The sequence below is a fragment of the Equus asinus genome, chromosome 7, assembly GCF_041296235.1.
Source record: "Equus asinus isolate D_3611 breed Donkey chromosome 7, EquAss-T2T_v2, whole genome shotgun sequence".
Classification (NCBI taxonomy): domain Eukaryota; kingdom Metazoa; phylum Chordata; class Mammalia; order Perissodactyla; family Equidae; genus Equus; species Equus asinus.
In genome coordinates, this window is record NC_091796.1 from 54,364,237 (window position 1) to 54,380,764 (window position 16,528).

General features: G+C 44.3%; 1 long non-coding RNA gene across 4 annotated transcripts in view; it reads right to left on the reverse strand.

The window, feature by feature from the left end:
- Window positions 1-6,876: 6,876 nt before the first annotated feature.
- Window positions 6,877-16,528, reverse strand: part of LOC123287080 (uncharacterized) — a 34,560-nt gene continuing 24,908 nt past the window's right edge. The window contains exons 4-7 of one of the 4 annotated variants that reach the window (XR_011504526.1): window positions 12,415-12,536; window positions 9,001-9,046; window positions 8,582-8,877; window positions 6,879-7,773 (exon numbers count right to left, since the gene is read on the reverse strand). This is a non-coding gene — a long non-coding RNA (uncharacterized lncRNA). Of the gene's footprint in view, window positions 7,774-8,581; window positions 9,047-12,414; window positions 12,537-16,528 lie in introns of all 4 variants that reach the window. The other 3 variants (XR_011504525.1, XR_011504527.1, XR_011504523.1) reach the window with 3 other exon arrangements.

A 16,528-nucleotide genomic window follows, 5' to 3' on the forward strand; every position in this document is an offset into this window, starting at 1 on the left:
TCATCCTCTTTTTGCTGAGGAAGACTGGCCCTGAGCTAACATCTGTGCCCATCTTCCTCTACTTTATATGTGGGATGCCTGCCACAGCACGGCTTGATGAGTGGTGCATAGTCTGCACCTGGGACCCAAACCAGCGAACCCCAGGCCGCCAAAGCAGAATGTGCGAACTTAACCACTACACCACCAGGCCAGCCCTTGTATAGAGTATTTTAGGCGGCCAGTGACCAGGTGTTCAAGGCACCTCCTGTGTCATGACTTCGCATGAGTTATGAAAACATTTGCTGTCTCAGTTTCCCAATCCTGAAAATGGGGTAAATGGCAGCAGCAATTTGACATCAGAGATTTTAAATATCTTCAAGTTGGTCATAAGAAAGGCACTACAATAATCAAAAAGTAGTATTATTGTTAGAGTATCATCATCATTATTATTATTATTTTATTTTGCTTGAGGAAGATTTGCCCTGAGCTAACATCTGTGCCAATCTTCCTCTCTTTTGTATGTAGGATGCTGCCACAGCATGGCCACTGACAGATGAGTGGTGTAGGTCTGAAGTGGAGTGCGCTGAACTTAACCACTACACCACGGGCCAGCCCCTCATTATCATTATTAAAAAACAGTTATCTTAGGACTGAAACTCAAAGCACTCCGTGATCTGGCCCTAGTCTACTAGTCTACCAGCCTTTTTACCAGCTGGGATTCCCTCCTCCCACTCCCCCGTCACACCCTCACACACACGTGCACACATGCTACCCTTTTCTTCAAACTTTGCCCTCTGGATCTTTGTCCACGTGGTCTCTTTGAGCTGAGACGTGCAGTCCTCTCTGCTGTGGTCCCACCCCTTCCACCAGGCGTTCCCAGACACTGGGGATCAGGCTGATGTAATACAGAGCATTGGTTTGAAGGCTAGTGTGCTATCAGTGTGATTTAGGGGAGTTGCTTAGCCTCTCTGGGTCTCTGTGCTCATCTCCAAGATGGGCTAGCGCCCTTCACCTCACAATGTTGTGAGGACTGAATGAGATGACCCATGTCACACAAGGGGCCCAAGGCACAGAGTCCACGGGAGCCCCACCCCAGGTAAAACTCCTTTCTCCCTCCCTTGTGCTGTGAATGTAGTGTGCTTGTACCTCTCTCATAACACTCACCAGATTCTAGCTTCTGTCACTGTCCCTTGTGTTTGTCTCTGCCACCCACGTGAAACTGTGGGCTCTTTGATGGCCAGGAAAACGTTGGCTTATTTCTGTGCTCACCATTGTCCTGGTCTCCTGCTGAGTCCTCAGTGCTCCTGACACAACTCCAGGGATGTTATCAACAGGACCTGCTTGCCTTGTGGGGTGGGCCGGTGACTAATACCTGTGGCTAATTTGTCAAGCATGGGAAACTGAGCCATAAATGGGCAAGTGAGTCAGAAACGAGGCTCAAACATTCCAGAACTCGTTCCGAGGCTCTGCCTCCAAACCGCCTTCTCCTACCACGTCAGCTTCACATACAATTAATCAAGTGAATTTTCTGCATGACCATGTGAGGGATAATTTGATAAAGTGAAATAAAAGCATTCATTTAACAAATACACAGTAATACTTTTAATGGACAGGTACTGCATTCCAGGCAGCTAGATCTCTCACTCATAGATCGTAACCTTATGGAAATCCTGGGAGGTAGTATTGTTTTTCTTCATTTTGCAGCACAGTGATGCTTATCCAGTACTTGTGATGCCCTGTGCTGGGTTCTAGAGGTATCCGTTAGCAGACACCAAGTGCCTGTTTATTAAGATCGCAATGTAGGGCCAGCCTGGTGGCACAGTGGTTAAGTTCGCATGCTCCGCTTTGGAGGCCTGGGGTTCGCTGGTTTGGATCCTGGGTGCACACCTACACACCACTTACCAAGCCATGCTGTGGCAGGCCTCCCACATATAAACTAGAGGAAGATGGGCACAAATGTTAGCTCAGGGCCAATTGTCCTCAGCAAAAAAAAAAAAAGGAGGATTGGCAGCGATGTTAGCTCAGGGCTAATCTTTTTCTTCAAAAAAAGATTGCAATGTAGTGGCAGAGACAGGTAAATCACTAAATGCATTGTGAGGTACGTATACTAAGTTGTGAAGGGGGGACACAGAGAGGAGAATAATTAACATTATTGGGAATGAGAAAATATAAGGAAAAGAGGTAATATTAAAACAGAATCCCTAAGGATGAGAGTTCAGAAGACAGAAAAAGGAGAAAGGGCTGTTCTAAGAATAGACAACAGCCATGCTCAAGGTTCAGAACGAAAGAACAGAGCCTGTCCAGTTGCTGTGGAAAAAGGAGGTGACACTTAGGCTGGGGCAGGACTACGTGCCCTGCCGAAGAGCTTGGTCCTTGTTTTGTAGGCAAGGGGGAGCCACTGTGGGTTGTACCCAGGGGGAATTACTTTGATGTTTTCTGACAATCACTTTGGTGGCCATGGAGTAAGAGGAGACAACGAAGATGCCCTCAGCACATAGCTATAAAGTTGTATCAATGTTAGAAGTTATTCTAATGAAAATAGAAATGAGTTGTGATTATTATTATCCTAGGATATAATCAAATTAAACTTCTGCTATTTCAGTGCCATTTCTCCTTTGGCAAAAATTGAGGTGAAATATTTATCTAAAACACCTCCTTACAGGAGCTGAAGATCTCAGAGAAGCTTCTCTTTGTGGAGTGCTTTGACCCAGAGGGTGGTAACGCTGACTCTTCTGAATGACTGTGTTTCTGTCGTCAGTGGAAGTACAGTCTGTCAGAGGGCGTCTCTCAGGACAGTTTCCCGGCAGCCTCTTCCGGGCGCCGCCATCCCAGCCCCTCTGCGGGCAGAGCGCCCCGTGGTCTCCAGCCATCCCGGCCCAGCCCGTTTGCCCGAAATGAATGAAATCACCAGGCACGTACTACGTATGCAGTGTGTGCCCTGTGCACATTTATACATATTTTAAGTGGGAGTGGGGAAGAATGTGTAGGCTGTGGGGGAAGATCATCCAGAAACTTTTTTTGAGCTGAGTTTCCAAAGGTTTCGCTGCCCTGGCCAGGCCAATTCCTGCCCCAGCAAAGCCCCCTATCCACAGCACGTGCAGCTCTCTGTTCCACCCCAGGCTCCTGCCCCTGTCGTCCCCTGTGGCTGCCTCATGTGACCAACCCTGCCCAGGGAAACGTCCTTGAAAAACATTTCTCTTTTTTTTCTTTTAAACAACACCTGACGGATCCCATGTGAAATGTCCTTAATTAAGGGAGCTCACCAACAGATGGTGCTGCTGGAACCGGACTGTGCACACAGCCTCCTCGCCCCTCGGCAGGGCTGGCTCCTCGCCTCTCCACGCCAGGCTGTTCACGTCCCTTCCATTCCCAAGTGCTTGTGTGCTCGCTGACTTGCACCGTCCTGCAGTGACCCACGAGGCAGGCCAGCGTGTGTATTAGGGAGCGCTCCCTGGGAATGTGACTTTCCCAAGGTCACCTGGATAGGCTGTCTCCTCCTCTGAGGTCCCCACCTCCAAACCCCACTTTCCCCACATGTGGCCTGAACAGACCATCACAAAGCTTTAGAGGCTTCTTCCGAGGACACCAGGCATTGGCTCTGGGTCAGTGGAGCTTCCAGAACCTTGGAATTCTGCCCTGGGCCACGTGTCTGGAACTTGCCCATCTCCTGGTGGTTGGCAGATCTGATGCAGGCCTGAGAATGTCTTCACACGGTGGAGGAGGCTTTTGGGGTGACTGACCACTGGGCTGGACATTGCCCCAGGTGTGGTTCCCGTGGAAGTGGTGAGTCACAGCCGTGGTTGCTGGCCTGCTGCTGTACCCATCCGCCTGTCTGCAGGCGTCTCACTTCCTCCTGAGATGGAGAGAGACAAGGGCCCTGGGTGCTGGGGCACCAACTGCTTCGGCCCTGCCTAGTTACTTCATCTTCCTCAACTCACTTTGCTGTTCACCACCCATCACCGTTACCACCTGGAATCACCCGGAGAAGAGTGGAAGGAAACGTGAAAAGTATGTGTGTCATCACGTCAGGCTCAGGGGCTGCCCAGGTGAGTACTGAGATCAAAGAAGCAGGAAGAAGAGAGCCTGAGCCTGGTTTGTTTCTTGCGTGCGTTGGGAGGAGGGAGCTGGTGTGGGGTGGGGGAGGCATGGATGTTGGTGTTGGGCGGGCATAAATTGGAATCCTGGCTTTTCTACTAATGAGCCCTGTGGCCTTGGCAAGTTACTTGAGCTCTCTGAGCCTCAGTTTTCTTTTCTGTAAAGTGAGAGTTACAGTATTTTCTTCATAGATGGCACCAGGTATATTCCCTCTATTGTTGGTCCTGGCTCCAAGTCAGCCAGTGCCTTTGGGAGCATGGACAAGACCATGGGGGAGAGCTCCAACCACCTCTGGTCTGCACCAGAGCTTTATGAGGCTAAAAGGACTTAAAGGTCATCTGGTAAACTTCCCGTACACAGTAAGCACCCAAGGTAACCTGTGAAGGGGAGTCAGGATCCTGTTAGAAACGGGTACCAAAGATGAGTTAGGAGGGTGGAGTGGACCAAGCAGGCCAGGTGATGGAGAGACATCTGTATGATGGTGATGTTCTTGCTGATGTCTCTCTGTTCACCATCCTCTCTAGAATAATTTAGAATAATTACTCTAGTCTTCCTTCAGATTTCTTTTTCAGTTCTGCAGAGTCCTTCTCAACTGCAGTGCCATCTTTTGGATGCCCTTTCTTAAGCTTTTACACATCTAAAAGGCTTTTAAACATCTAGGTATATTTATTTAAATGACAGACATGAATGTGTGTGTAAATGCAAACATTTTTTAGCTAGAAAAGCTAAGTCGAATTGACTGAATAAGGAAAACACTCAATATTGCATTAGATAATTCACTTGATTTCTTAGAAGCCATATTTACTCAAGAGCAAAGATCTAGTGACTGCTTGTTTAATTTTTTTTTTTTTTGCTGAAGAAGATTTGCCCTGAGCTAACGTCTGTTGCCAATCTTCCTGTATTTCGTTTGTGAGCTGCTGTCGCAACATGACCATTGACAGATGAGTGGTGTAGATCTTTGCCCAGGACCTGAACCTGGGCCACCGAAGTGGAGAGTGCCAAACTTAAGCACTAGGCCATTGGGGCTGGCCTTTAATTTTGATTTTTCTAATAAAAGACATTAAAATTATAAGCAAATGAGCTAATAATGAGTTTTTAAAATTAAAAACAACAACAAAACGTTGCAATGCTCTGATTGTATATAAAGAAGGTAACTTAGTAAACACAAATATGGCACAAGAAGGCTGTGAAAATAAGATGTGGAGCCAGGGTGGCAAGATGAGAATGTTTTTACCTAGACGATTTAGGTTTGGGGGAGATATATTTATGTTAAACATTTCAAAGAGCCTGGAGAAACAGTATTTTCTGGAGATATTCTTAAAATTTTTTCTAAATATTATAGCTTGGCTTATCTTGTTTTTACCATCTACCCTATCTGGTAATTATTCTGGTGCTGCTTTCAATTAACCCATTGTTCTGTGAAATTTCAAGCAGAAATCTTGTTCTTCTGATTACCATGCACCTGTCCCGCACTTGGAATGACTTCCGGGTCCTCGCTCATCCTTCTCTGGCTGTGCCGCCTTCCGTGAGCCTGGCTGGCCTGCCCTCTCCCTGCTGTTCTTGTTCTGCCAGGATCTTACCTCTCACTGACTCACAGGGCTCACTTGCACCCTGAAAGGAGGAAATGCAGTGGCTCAGGCCCAGCGATGAAGAGCGTGGCTTTTGTGAAAGATACATGTCCCCAAATTGAAACCAAGTACTCCCTTTCCTACTGTCATCCTAAGGACCCTCACATTATAAGGATCAGTGGGGACTTCATCAAGGGAGGTGGAAGGGGGAGCTTCTTGTGGTTTGGGGGAGTGGCAGTAAGGAGCAATGACGGAGGGGACAGTTCCTACCCTCCAGTGCCTTCAAGGCCAAAACTTGCCTTCAGCACTGGAAAAGTTCCCAACTGGATCCAGGCTTTCTCAGCAACGGGACAGCAGAAATGCCCGTCTGAGTCCAAAGCTGCTGCTCTCCTCCCATGCAGAATCCAAGACTAGGAGGACAGCAAGATCACACAGACACTGCAGAGCAGGGATGGACTCTCCTGGGCTTGAACATTTATTGTTGCACCCTCCATGGATAAGGGTGGTCATTGTTGTGTGGGGGAAATACTGCTAGAACTCTCAATTGCAGGTCATTTTTCTAATATCAAATTTCATAATAAACTGAAGCATGATTTCCTTTTATTTTTTGGCTGAGGAAGATTTGCCCTGAGCTAAGATCTGTGCCAATCTTCCTCTATTTTGCATGTGGGTTGCCACCACAGCATGGCTGCCAGGGAGTGGTGTAGGTCCACACCTGGGAGCTGAACCCAGCTGCCACACCTACCTTAATCACTAGGCCATAGGGCTGGCCCCTTGTTATTTTTATTAAGACCTCTTAGCACAACAAAAAGGTATATTTATGGGATGTTTAAAAAACCCATTGGGTAAAAAAAATCCAAAGGCTAATGAGGATAAAAGAGTAAGCCAGATGAAGAAAGTAAGGAACTCATATTTCTTGGGTGCTCACTACACGTCAGGTGCTCTAAAGGACCCTATTTAAGCCTCAGAGCAACTCGGAAAGGCAGACGTTTGCATCTCCATCACAGAGGAGGGGTTTAAGCCATTTGCATGAAGATGGTGAGCCGCAGAGCAGGATTTGAACTCAGGCCCTCCAGCACTGAGGCTGTGCTCCTCCTCCAGGTCACCTGCTAACCAGGCAGGATGGGCCAGGCGAGGCATATGTGGGCACATGGGGGCACAGGCATTTCTCTGGCCCTCAATGTCCTCCAGTGGGGTTCAATGGATACTCCTTAAACTGTTTTCAAGACATAAAAGTATTGCCCACGTAGGTCCTCAATAAATATTGATTGAATCACACTGTCTCGATCCAGAATTATACAACAGACAGCTGAGGTGGGCTCAGCCCGGGGAGGGAAAGGGAAAGAAGCTGTGACCACACTGACTTGCAGTTAAGTGTCCAGTCACGTGGACCTCAGCCGTAGCGTAGTTGTCAATTTTAATATATACTTGGTCATATTAAAAATACATCTGTACAAAAGTAGAGTTTGGGCATATTTTTTATTAAACAAGTATGGCTGCTCCTTTGTAATACTCCTAAATACATGTCGGGGGTTGATATTATAAATCAAGTTGATTTCTGCTCAGGTGTATATTTTCAGTGGTTCCTACTTCCTCTGAGGAGTGAAAGGTCTCGGGCTGGTGTTAACCTTTACATCATGTTTAACATTACACGTGTGCAGGGCCCGGCTTCCTAAATACACTGGAAACCTCCCCGCATGTCTGGGACGCACGGCTGCTCTGTGGGGAGCGTTTCCTACACTACGCTACGGCTTACTTTGTATGAATTGCTGCCACGCTTATTTTATCTAGAGTTATCTGGAACATTTGGGCCTCCTTGATTTATGTGAGTGAATGAAAGAAAACCACGAATATATCTAAACAATAAAAAGATAGCAGATGAGATAGCCGAGCCCAGGAATGAGGAGACCAGATTCCTCCAGTTTCCTGCCTGCCACAGACACACTGGAGGTGGCCCTGTGCGGGGGGTGACTGGCATGGCTGCTGGTCGTCAGTCCGGAGCCCTCTGGGCATCGAGGCTGAGGCTGGGGGACCTGCTTCCAGCAGAGCTGCACCGAGAGCTTGTGTGGCTTCGTGTGACATGGTGGCTCATTCTCCTTAAGAGATAACTGGTACCTGGCTTCCCTGGGGTCTAGAGAAGATCTCAGAGTTAGCTGGACTTTCGTCATTAAGCTCAGGGGGAAAAAAGATAATATGTCACTTGGAGTGCCAAAGAAAGCAAGAGTGAAATTCTGAGGTTTCTCTTTCTGCATTTGAATTCCTACCCTGCGGCAGCCCAGAAAGGGAAAATTACGGGGTTCCAACCAATGGGTTCCTTGTGAAAGACCTACAACTTAATATACACAGGCTCATCCCACAATAATCAGGACCATGGTCTGGCGGTCAAGGGCAGGAGGCGAGTGCCCCGTGTTCCCCTACACCTGTCGGCTCAGTGCTCTTCTGAGACCTCTCTCCTCCCTTTCGGCCCAGAGCTCACTTGCAGCGAGTTCACCTGTAAGAACATATTCTCGGGAAGCAGGAGGAGCGGGCCCGGGACCCTGCCCGCGACAGCTGCTTCTCTGACACACTGGCTCCAGGGCTGGCAGTGAGTTCCAGATAGTACCTATTTGCATATGCTCAAAGCATGTAGACTGACTTAATGCTCTTTTATCAAACATCTTTAAAAGCCTTTTTAATAAATAGAATGCTTCCTATTTGGTAGGTGTAGACCAGTGGTTCTCAACTCTGCCTTTTTGTTAGAATCATCTGGAGAGCTCAAAATCTCAGGGATTTTATAGCTCCTTTGATGAATTGAAAACACAGAAAAAGAGTCTGATTCTAGCAGACTCTTGCTTTCTGAAACCAACCTCCAGCTCCTTGCTTGCCCTTAATTAATTTTATCAGAGTTGACCCAAATAAAAATGTACTCATCTCACCCGCCGCCCCTGTCTGCCACTCACCGAGCAAGGAAGACGAAGGGCTTAAGAAGCAGATCTGATGACGCACAAGCCGATGTGGATGCTCTGATGAATCAGGAGCAGCCCTCCCCTCACTGCAGAGTCCTCCTGCAGAGTCCACGGTACTAGCACTTCTGGGCCACCCCGTCTCCCAATCCACACACCTGCTTCCAGGCACTTCAGTGGGAAGGAAAGTCAAGAGCAGGAAAACAGCCCCTTTCTCTTTACAGGGCCTCTTGGTGATGGAAGTGGAATTGCCTGGATGTCATTCTGTACTTAGCTACAAAGAAAAAAGAACCCTGGAATGTTCCAGAGAAGAGGGGCACATCTCACTGAGATGAAGATTACGGCATCCTCGCTGAGAAGGAATCTCCAGGGATGGATGACTGGAGAATCAGAAGTAGGGAGAGCTGGGGACTTACTTGTCCTTCTTGGCGGCTGATCTTTAAGTGTGTTTGGCTTGTGTTTCTGGAGAGTAAGATATAAGAAGAAAGGAGGGGAGGGAGAGTTAGTTCTTGAGAGAACTAGAGGCTCGAGCAATCACTCTTGAGCTGTTGATGCTGCGGGCCGTTTCTTTACGGTTAGTCCATAAGAGAAGCCGGGGCATTCACCCTAACCGCTCCGGCTTTCTGAGCAGCCTGGTTGAGTGGAGCTTCCGCCGCTTGCGGTGGAAACGCTCTTTCACATGGGCTTGCGTCTCTAGTGGGTTTTTTTTTTCACGTTATCTGTTGTCATTCCTCTAAATTACTGTGGTTTGACAGATGTCTCGGTGGTAATGTTGTAAAGGAAGATCTGAGAGGCAGACTGCTCAGCTTAATTGCTCACAATGTTCACGTTACTTTGAAAGTGTACGAAATTTAGGAAAATCTTAGTTCAAGTCACACAGAGGACAGTTTCACACCCTGTCCTCTTGGGCAAGGTCGGACCATTGACAAGGTTTGATCTTATCATAGTTACAGATATATTACAAAAAACAAAACTAATTCGAAAACAAACAAAAACAAAACCAAAAGCAACTTGGGAGCGGACTTGAGGAAGGAATATAAAAGGGCTGCAGAGGCTCTGTGCTCCCGTGACTCTGCAGCTGCTGGAGTCTGTGCTGGTGCTTTGTGAATATTTAGGTAGGAAGGAAGGGTTTGGTGAGGCTGGAGGGGAGACCAGAGGAAAGGGCTGGGGAGCTGTTCCTCGCCTGGGAACATGAGAGGAGAACATGGCCAGCGCCTCCCAGGCTGGGGTCGGGGAGCCAAGGCAAGACGCAGGTGCAGGCGCAAGTCTGGTATCCTTGAGACACCTGTACTGTACTCTGGGGAGGGGTGAACTGTGCCAGGCAGGATCTGAAGGTGTGCTGGGGACTGGAGACCTTGGCCTCCTCGAGCTGCCCAGCACCTGCCTCTTTCTCAAATACTTTCCAGGTTCAAACATGAATGTGTTCAGAGGAGTTAACCTTTTTGGGGGACGAATTTGAACTTGCTTTAACCTTTTAGACATGGAAACTTTAAGAAAAGTATCACCATGATCACAGATGCACAGGGAAGGTAGACTTAAGAGTCTTCATGCATCTTCCAAAGTCATCCCTTGCTCCCTGTTTTACGATTGGAAACTAGATTTAATCGGTTGGGAAACGTTAAATAAGGAAACCCATGAGCCTCTTTGAGTGTTTAGGGGGGCAAAATAGAACAAAACAGTCAGCAGCAGTTTCCAAAACCCCTTCGTGTCCTATTAAAAAACAGAGCTTTTCCGGGTTCAGGATGTGTTCCCAGAGTTATGAAGTAATGTAGGAGCACGTGTCCACGTGAAACAACTCCATTCAAGAGAAGAAATAAAAATCTCCTTTAGGAATGGCAGAGGAGGGAAGCTGTGCCGGTGTCCACGCACAAATGGGCAAGATTAGCATTACTAAAAATCACTCCCAATGAGACAGCGTGGCCACCACACATCTGAATAGTTTTCACTTCCACCAGTTTCCTCTTCAATATTCGGATCTTCTAATTCATTTCAGGAAAGAAAATGGAAAGTAGATGTTGCATCTGAATCCCTTTAAACTCACGGTCTCATGTCCAACCAAAGCTCTAATACATAAAGATAAGTAATAGGTTCCTCCAGTGTCCTGACAGCGTGTTTCAGGCTTGACCAGGAGGACTCAGCCACCAGCCCGCCCCTCTGTCTGCCACTCCCTTTAGGTGCTTCTGGTCCCAAGAAGGACACAGTATCTCACCAGCTTGCCGACGCACCTGCCTGCCATGTCGGTGAGGCACGAGTCACTGTGCACCTGTCCATCAGGAAAATGGCGGAAGCTGAGGAGCACATGATGCCCCTTGGACAGGCGTCACTTTGCCTTCGTGTTTCTCTCTTCTGTTCACAGTTTCATCACCTCAGGACCAGTGGAATTTCAGGAATCCTCTATTTATTTATTTATTTATTTTTAATTTTATTTTTTCTTTGAGGAAGATTAGCTCTGAGCTAACATCTGCTGCCAATCCTCCTCTTTTTGCTGAGGAAGACTGGCCCTGAGCTAATGTCCGTGCCCATCTTCCTCTACTTTATGTGTGGGACACCTGCCACAGCATGGCTTGACAAGCGGTGCATACGTGTGTTCCCCGGGATCCAAACTGGCGAACCCCAGGCCACTGAAGCAGAGTGTGCAGACTTAACTGCTGCACCACTGGGGTCGCCCCAGGAATCCTCTATTTTAATTCTTGTTTTTAGTATAAGAACAGAAACTCTTTCTTCATTTCAAATGATAAAATCAAATTGTGGTGCTGGCCTGTGGCTGAGTGGTTAAGTTCGCGCGCTCCACTGTGGCGGCCCGGGGTTTCACTGGTTCAGATCCTGGGTGTGGACATGGCACCACTCATCAGGCCATGCTGAGGCAGTGTCCCACATGCCACAAGTAGAAGGACCCACAACTAAAATATACAACTATGTACTGGGGGGATTTGGGGAGATAAAGCAGAAAAAAGAAAAAAAAAAGACTGGCAACAGTTGTTAGCTCAGGTGCCAATCTTTAAAAAAAATAAATAAAATCGTTTCCTGGATTTTTTTTCCTTCTATTTTACGATCATCATTAGCATTTAATGATTTCATCATTAGAGTTTAATATTACTTTTTAGATATAAATTTTATTTTATAACAAAAATAAAAATTTAGGAAAATATTAAGAAGTAAAAATAAGGAAAATATCACATATATTTTCACCAAAGTATCAGAAATGGTATTTTGAGATTATTTGTGCTTTTTTCCACATAATGATTTTTTAAAAACTCAACATAGACGTAATATAGAGAGTGAAAAGGCAAGACGCAAACATTTTTTGGAAAAGATATTTACAATAAAAGTATCTGTCAAAGGACTCATATTCAGAGTATTAAAAAGTTCCTACAGGCCCGGCCCCGTGACCCAGTGGTTAAGTTCCTGTGCTCCACTGCAGTGGCCCAGGGTTTCGCCAGTTCAAATCCTGGGCGTGGACATGGCATTGCTCGTCAGGCCACATTGAGGTGGCATCCCACATGCCACAACTAGAAGGACCTGCAGCTAAGATATACAACTGTGTACTGGGGGGATTTGGGGAGATAAAGCAGAAAAAAGAAAAAAAAAGATTGGCAACAGTTGTTAGCTCAGGTGCCAATCTTTAAAAATAAAAAAATAAAAAAATAAAAAGTTCCTACAAATTAGTAAGAAAAAGACAATGTAATAGAAAAATGGGCAAAACACTTAAATGGGCACATCACTAAAAAAAATATTCAAATGGCCAACAAACATATGAGAAAGTGTCCAGCTTCATTAATCATAAGGGATATGCAAATTAAAACCACAATAACATACCACTACACACCTACCAGAATGACAAAACTTAAAGTGACTGATGATGCCAAGTGTTGGTGAGGACACGGAGCAACCGGAACTCTCTGGCACTTCTCAGGAGAGGGTAAACTGCCACAACTCGCTGGAGAGCTTTTAGCTGGAATTTACCAAATAAGAACACACAGACACTCTCAAACCACCAATTCCTCTCCTAGATATATACCCATTGCATGTATCTGTGCAACCAGAGGCACGTATAAGAATATTCATTGTAGTACCATTTGTAATAGCCAAAAACTAGAAACAATGAAACGTCCATCAACAATAGGACAGATAAATGTGCTATCTTCATACAAGGGAACAGGACGCAGCAATAAGAAGGGAGTACTGCTAAATGCAGCAATGTGGACAAATCTCGTAAATGTAAATTAAGCAAAAGATAACAGACATGAGCATGCATTCTACGGTTCTGCCTATATACTTCAAAATTAGGCAAAACGTTGATGCTGATGGGAGTTAGGTTAATGATTACTTTTTGTGGGGTTGTGACTGAGAGGGGCTCTGAGGGGGCTTTAGGGGCGCTGGCAATGTTTAATTTCTTGTTCCAAGTGGTCCGGACTTGTCTGTGATCACTTAGAGAAAATTTATTGAGCAATAAACCCATGGTTTTATACTCTTCTGTATGTATAAATGTCAAGAAAGTTTCATTTAAAAAATGTCATTTCAAGGAAAAGATACCATTTTCAAGCTGTTTGTGAAGAGTTAAATTTTTTTTCATAAAATAAATGGGAAAAAAGCAACATTTCAAAATTGCCATATTCTTTTATATAATATGTAATTGTAAACACATGAAACAAAATTAAAATTAAATATTATAAATAAACCTATATAGTCGCAAACCTTATAAAAATATTGTACCCAAGTTATTTTAGTTAACATATAAAAGCATGTTTCATGTTACTGAAAATTCATCATAAATATCATTTCTGATGTCTATTATAGTATCAAAATTTGTTAACCCTTTTACTCCCGCAGGACTGGGTAATTTTAAATTTAGGGATATTGTTAAAAATGCTGCAATGAATATCTTGGTGCATAATTTTTTCTATAGTTCAAATTATTTGCAGATGTGGAATTATTGGGTTAGAGAGTATAGAGATTTTTAACTCTGAATGTATATTATCAAATTGCTCTCCTAAAGGGTTGCTATAATATATGCTCCTACCAGCAACGAGTGATTGGTTGTTCTCACTTCACTAAAATTTCACTGATGCTATTTTTCTATGTTTATTTGATCTCTGCTAATTTTATTTGTGAAAAATGGTATCTCATTGCAAAGATCAACACTTTTTCCAAAAATATTGCATTTGGTGAAAATGTCTTTTGTGTTTGTCTGCAGAATGGATATACTAGCCACATAAGACTTTTACCCAAATAATGTCACCCAGCTTTAAAAATGCTTATGTTGACCAGACATTTGAAGAGTCATTTAAAATCTTTTTGTTTCCAGTTAAAAATTATTTGTAAATATTCCAGTATGCATCCTAAAAGATAAGAATTCTTTTTAAAAAAATACACAGGGAAAACAAATTGTAACTATGTGAGGTGATGGATATTAAGTAAACTTACAGTAATCATTTAGCAATATATATATATATCAAATCATTATGCTGTACACCTTAAACTAATACAATGTTATATGTCAATTATATCTCAATAAAATTGAGAAAAATTAATTAATAAAACTAAAAATAAAAAAATAACCACAATACCGTAATCACATCTAAAAGAGATAGTTATTTAATTTCATTAAATGCCTAGTCAGCATTCACATTTTCCTAATGGTCTTTTTTTTTTTAAACATTTTGTTTTTCCTTTTTCTCCACAAAGCCTCCCGGTACATAGCTGTGCATTTTTAGTTCTGGGTCCTTCTAGTTGTGGCATGTGGGATGCCACCTCAGCCTAGCCTGGTGAGCGGTGCCATGCCCATGCCCAGGATCCGAACTGGCGAACCCCTGGGCCATCAAAGCAAAGTGCGCAAACTTAACCACTGGGCCACGGGGCCTGCCCTCCCAGTTGTCTTATAAATGTGTTTTTTAAAAAAATTCAGGGGCTGGCCCGGTGGCCCAGTGGTTAAGTTTGCATGTTCCATTTTGGCGGCCCAGGGTTTGCCAGTTCAGATCCCTTGGTGTGGACCTACGCACCACTTGTCAAGCCATGCTGTGGCAGGCCTCCCACATATAAAGTAGAGGAAGATGGGCACGGATGTTAGCTCAGGGCCAGTCTTCCTCAGCAAAAACAGGAAGATTGGCAGCAGATGTTAGCTCAGGGCTAATCTTCCTCAAAATAAATAAATAAATAAGATAATTAAAAAAAAGTCAAGTCTAAATCTATACATTGTGATTGTTGATATGTCTTTTATGTCTCTTAATTTATGGTTTTCTGTTTAATTCCTTTCACACCCTAGATTTATTGTTGTGCACAATGTTGAAGAGAGTAGTTGTTATCCTATAGTGTCACTACACCTTGTATACTTCCCTGAGAGGGTACACGATGTCTAGTTGTCTCTTTCAACGGTGTTTGTAGCCATCAGTGGTCATTGCCTGCAGAATGAATTCATTAGGGCTTGCAGAACGGTGATGAGTTCCATCACTCCCTCTTCATTTGTCAGTTGGAATGCCTCAATACACAGATTCTTCTCCCTCAGCTGCTTAGTTACCCTAAGACACAGTTTAGGTAGGAAAGGCAGATTAAATGCTTTGTCTAGCAGTTTTCAAAATGATTTGGTTCTCTGGTATTTTTCACAGGTGAACAATGAGTTTTACTTGTTTTTTAGTATCATTATGACATCAAAGACCTAACCACACTCAATGTGTTTCAATCCAACGCAGTTATCCTTTTGATGCAGAAGTGGTCTCATCTTTGGCCAGTTAGGGCCTCTTCAGACTGGCTTTTATGTCCTTTTAACATGGCCTGAATGTTCCTTGATAGCTTTTTTACTTTCTGATATGACAAGATGTTCCAGGCTCTTTTAAAAATGTTTTAAATTGAACTTATCCTTAAAGGATAAATATTTGCAGCCATTGAAAATACTCAGAAAGGGAACCTTAAAATCTGAGTACAAATCTCACATCAGAATCCCCCCAAATATTCTGAGCAATGGCAACTTCCTCTTCCTTCAGGAGATGGAGAAGGTGTCGATTCGAATGACATAAGCCTCATCAATTCGTAACTTTCAGCATCTGTGTTTTAAAAGCCCTTTACATTCTTTCCTAATTAGTCACAGGCAGTTTATGTGTCTCCCTCCCTTGCTAGTCTATATTCTGAGACAAAAATCTTATCTTATTCATCTTTGTATTCCTAGCACAGTGTTTGTCACTTAGTGAGTACTCAAGAAATATATATTATTATTATTATTTTTTTGCAGAAGATTAGCCCTGAGCTAACTGCTGTCAATCCTCCTCTTTTTGCTGAGGAAGGCTGGCCCTGAGCTAACATCCATGCCCATCTTCCTCTACTTTATATGTGGGACACCTGCCACAGCATGGTGCCAAGCGGTACATGTCGGCTCCCAGGATCCGAACCGGCGAACCCCAGGGCCGCCGAAGCGGAACGTGAGAACTTAACCGTTGCGCCACCAGGCTGGCCCTATTTTTTCATTTTTGACTTTATAATTAATATAAATAAATTTAGAAGAGCTATATAATATGGGGAAGCCCAATAAGGTGAAGAAACGCCTCATTCCCAGAACCACACACACTCACCATCAGCGCATCTGTCTGTCCGGGTGACTGGCTATGCACAAGAAACAGGAGTTTAAGTTTTGCATCAATATAACCTGTGATTTATATAGTAGTATCTATATACATATTTAAAAATCTATACAATTACTTTAGTCTTAAAATACTTTTATAGTTTTTATACGGCTTTTTAATCCTCCAAATGACTAGCAAGATATGTAACACGAATGTAATCAAGGCCATTTTGTCAGTTGGGAGCTAAGGAATAGAAAAATCAAATGATTTAAGGGAGGCCGCAGAGGCAATGTCGGAGCTGAGGGGAGTGAATGACTTGTGCTCAGCCCCACGATTACAGCTCCTGGGCACTCTTAGGCCCAGGGCCTTTGGGGCAAAACTGTGGGGTTCCCCA